This window comes from Penaeus vannamei, chromosome 41 (assembly GCF_042767895.1).
Source record: "Penaeus vannamei isolate JL-2024 chromosome 41, ASM4276789v1, whole genome shotgun sequence".
Lineage (NCBI taxonomy): Eukaryota > Metazoa > Arthropoda > Malacostraca > Decapoda > Penaeidae > Penaeus > Penaeus vannamei.
In genome coordinates this window covers 3,042,020-3,047,019 of record NC_091589.1, presented here as the reverse complement: position 1 = coordinate 3,047,019, position 5,000 = coordinate 3,042,020, and positions in this window count along the sequence as shown.

Genomic DNA, 5,000 nt, shown 5'->3' with positions numbered 1-5,000 from the left:
ATTGTTTATGTGTATGCATGGTTATTGTTTATGTGTATGGATGGTTATTGGTTATGTGTATGTATGTTTATTGTTTATGTGTATGTATGTTTACTGTTTATGTGTATGGATGTTTATTGTTTATATGAATGCATGTTTATAAGCACTCACATAAGGTCCAGAGAAGAAAGGGTTATGTATATAATAAACTATTCGTAAGCATTTTTTTTAATACAAACTAATGATAAAGATTATAGATATACTGGTTATTAAAAGAAGATTTTATACATAAAATATGTTTCATTTCCCCAAAGTAATATGTCATAAATCAGTTATCGGATCTAGATTATTATTGTTGTTATTGTCAATATTATTATTATTGTTATTGTCAATATTATTATTATTGTTATTGTCAATAGTATTATTATTGTTATTGTCAATAGTATTATTATTGTTATTGTCAATATTATTATTATTGTTATTGTCAATATTATTATTATTGTTATTGTCAATATTATTATTATTGTTATTGTCAATATTATTATTATTGTTATTGTCAATATTATTATTCGTTATTATAATGATTATTATCTTTACTGTGTGTACCATTATCATTGTTGCTATGATATAGATAATCATTATTATCAGTGATAATATTTACAATAATAAGACATACATAATTTTCATCATTCTCATTATCATCATTATCATTACTACACCTACTTCTACTATTACTATGATCATCACCGACATTAACATCGATAATAAAGATATGAATGATAATTATGATAATAATGATACTGATGATACTGATAATGATTATGATAATGATGATAGCAATAATAACCATAAACACAAAAACACCAATGATTACGATGATAATGAGGATGATAATTATATTAATATTTCCACCATTATTGCCCCTGCAATTACTACTTATGATGATGATAATAATGATAATCATAACAATAATAATAGTAATAATGATATTGGAACTATTACTAATAATAATAGCAATAATAATAAATGATAATAATGATAACAATTATTATGATAGTAATGACAATGAAACTCATAATAAATAATAAATACAATGATGATGATGGTAAATATGATTCCTATTATTACTAATATTATCAGTATCATTATCACTGCTATTATTATCAATATTATCAGTATTATTATCGTTATTAATATTATTATTATTGTCATAGAGACAACACGGACAGAATGGCTCACCCCCATGGGTACCCCCCTACCCCGTTCCGTACGTACATGACAAGAGACATGACAGGAAGTAGGTCTAATGACTCCCGGAAGAGGAAGAAGAGGCAGACAAACAACCAAACGTGCACCCAATTGTTAGGCCAAACTATCGATCCGAGAACAGGTGTTGCAGGTGATTTTCCCCTTCCATCCCGCCTCACCCCCACCCCCCCTATATGCCCCCCATACCCCCTCACCTAAACACCGTATGGACATTTCGGACCCCCCCACCCACCATCCCCCACCCCTTGGGTACCCCCTTACCCCTTTACCTACATACCCAGACGTGTCGTAACAGGAAGTAGGTATATGGAAGGTCCCCCCCCTCCCCCCTCTCTCCTCTCAAAGGCAATGATAATGGCTGTTCCTCATGTCTGAACGTACAGGAGGAAGAAGACGGAGAGACAGACAAACAGACACGTGTCTAGCTGCCGGCATACCCCTCCCCCCCCCCTACCGTCCTCCCCTGAATCCCCCAATACCCCTCGCCCAAACGCAGCACTGGGCAAAAGAGGGTCACTTCCGGTGTGAGTTAGGTCAATGGGTGACCTCGCCGGGAAATAAAAAAAAACGTATCTGATGACAGCTGTTCATCATGTCTGAACTTGTAGCATATCGTACACTGTCTTAAACAAACAAACAAACAGCCTAAGAGGATCTCTACCCATGGAGCTGGGACGAGGAAGTAATAGTCGGGTGAAGAAGCAAACAAACAAACAAACAGCACAAATATCCGTAATATCTACATATTTTACAAATGCACAATATAGGAGCAGTTATTAAGGCCCTACCACACTAGCACTTTTTCCGTCAATTTCTGAATTTGAAGCTTTCTGCAAGGATCGTCTACAGACCAAGACCGTTACGACCGTTTCCGTCTGACTAATTTCCGTGTTGCTCTTGTGCTATTGATAAATTAGATAGGATGAGGGAATGGAAACTTAAGCTAATATTTTAGAACATTCGTATATACAATATACGTCATCATATTTCTTTAAAATACTGTAATATGTGTGAGAATGTTCGTGTGATTCCCGGGACCTCACTCCGATGGCGCCATGTTTGTTTACATGATTTTCAGACGGAGTTCAAACGGAAACAGAAAAAATTGACGGAAAAAGTGCTAGTATGATGGGCCTTTACTTACCTTCGTGGGTCATTACTAACTTTGAGACCTGCCCTCATCTTTTAACATGTTATAGTAACCGTTCTTATAATGCTAATGCATCTTCATTATAAAATATAATTCAGTGGAAAGGATTATAAAACTCTTGTACTCAATATGTCTTTATTATGGCATCCAGCCTTACAAAAGCACACGTCAAAAACAGGCGATAATGCAAATCTAAGAAATATAATAGACAAAATTTTCTGCGTGAATATAGATACGGCAACCACTATATCTCATACTTGTACACGTTGACTAATTGCTTGTCCACCTGTCACCTGCGCTCGACAATGACTGACTTTTCAAAATCTTCCCATTGTATATACTACCCAGTTTGCGAAAATGGGTGATACTACGAATTATTTCCTCTTGGAACTCAAACTATAGGTCTTGCATTGCATCATCAACCTTTTTGTCGGTAAGCTTGTTCTGATGGGTTAGAACGAGAGGCGCGGGAAAATGTTGTTTACATTGGTTCCTCGCTGCCTCTCTGCGAAGTCCACTGGTAAGGTCTACTTTTTTCCTCATCGCCTCACAACTCACATGGTGTGGGTTGTGTCAATGCTACACCGCGAAGATGCAGCACTAACGAAGGCACCCTTTTTCACTCATGCTTATGCCACTAACAGGTCAATTACCTAATAGATTGAATATTTACACTGATAAGACATACATAATTTTCATCATTCTCATTATCATCATTATCATTACTACACCTACTTCTAACTAACAGGTCAATTACCTAATAGATTGAAAAGTCGCTGTTTCATCCTATTTAGGAAGTATTGACAGGGATTTCAAAGGTGGATCGGGTTTCCCTTTCGTACATCCACCTGAAAGGCTAATTATCTGCCAACCTGGCGTGTCAACCAGCCAAGTCTCGCTAACTACCCTCAAGGGGCAATACAATGCTTTTCCAAAAGTGTTACTACCTCATTCCTCAAATTGATCATTCTTTTTACAACCTAGGATACAATCTAGGGGAAATATTCAGCGTTCCTTTAAGGCCCATTTGTATAACTATATTCAGATGGACGTATTCTTGCATGGGAGGTTACATACTAATTACATACTCTGATCTCCACGTGCGCTCCCCTTCTCGTATAAAAACACCGATGTAAACATTGGCTAATCCCCCACCTCCTCCTCCATTTTTTTTTTTTTTTTTTTTTGGCGTCGGGATTGGCGGAAGGAACTGCTGATTCGCATTAAAGGACGATCGAATCTGAAGGAGGACATAGTGGATTCTACAGTTACCGAGGATATCCCGCTGCCACATAATTTCTGTTTGAGTTATTCTTGTGAAAAAAAAAACTTGTTTGGTTTGTATTGTGAATCTGTGAACATTTGTGATATTTTGTGTGATTTTTATTAGATGTTGGTTTAGAATTAATCGTTTTTTTTATTCATAGGTGTTGCTGCTGGAAGTAAAATTGCTAGGGTGGATCTTGGAACGGATAAAACCTTGTGTAAAGGTGAGTCTGTCTGAAATTTTGAATTTAATCAGACATACGTATTTTTGTGTTTACTGCTGCCATTTTAAATCCAAGTGTTTTAACGTGTTTTTGTTTCTTTGTTGCAGATTTTGGGGATGGTGTTGGTGCGTGCATTATTGTCGTACATAAAGAAGGCACACTGCCACAATCAGTGTTGCCGCCAAGAAAAAGGATAAAGGTGCTCTGGAACAGCGTGCCATTACTACGGTACGTTTTCTGTGTTCAGCGTGATTACACAGAGAACGGGAATTCTAAGGGGGACAAAAATAATGAAGGCGTTAACGAGAAGCAACTCTTTTCTGAGAAAGGCAATGGAAATAATTACCTTACAATAATGTGAAAATTATGTACAGAGCAGTAGTTTTATTTGATAAAATACATTACATTGATTTATACGAAGTACTGCTCCAGGGGAAACCCGACACGTATTAATTTCCCAAAGATAATGAATAAAATCTATATTAACGTGTCCCTTCTTCCGGAAAGCCTCTTTCAGCCTTTGGGAAGGACGTACCGTTATCCTTCAGGCAAAAATCCTTTCGCCATACTGTTTTCTATAGACTTTTCTATAGAATGAAGATTGGAGACTGGCGGCGTTTTCCGACCGAGGTGGAACGGCAATCTTGCAGAGAGCCTTGCAATAATCCTCATCAACCTTCAGCCACGGTCATTTGTGTGTAGCCACTCGTCTACAACGCGGGTAATTATCGAATCCTTAATCTTGTTATTGAGATGTTTAGAGGCAATGTAAGTGTCCATAGTGTATCTGGGTGAGGGGGTATGGAGGGGGGGCGGGGTATCTGGGAGAGGGGGGGGGGGTATCTGGTGAGGGGGTATGGAGGGGGGAGATGGTCTGGGTGAGGGGGTGAAAGGAAAAAAAACACAAGTCGAAGTGGCAACACATTACATGACACCAACCTAACCAACAATCCACCTCATACCATTGTCTATCACATAGCATTTGCTCTGCACACGTCCCCACCCCATATAAACGTGATCCACAATGATAGGACACACTGAAATGTATGCATTATGTACGAAGGGGATCACATGCAACACTATTCAAACAGTTACACCCCAGGAACTCAGAG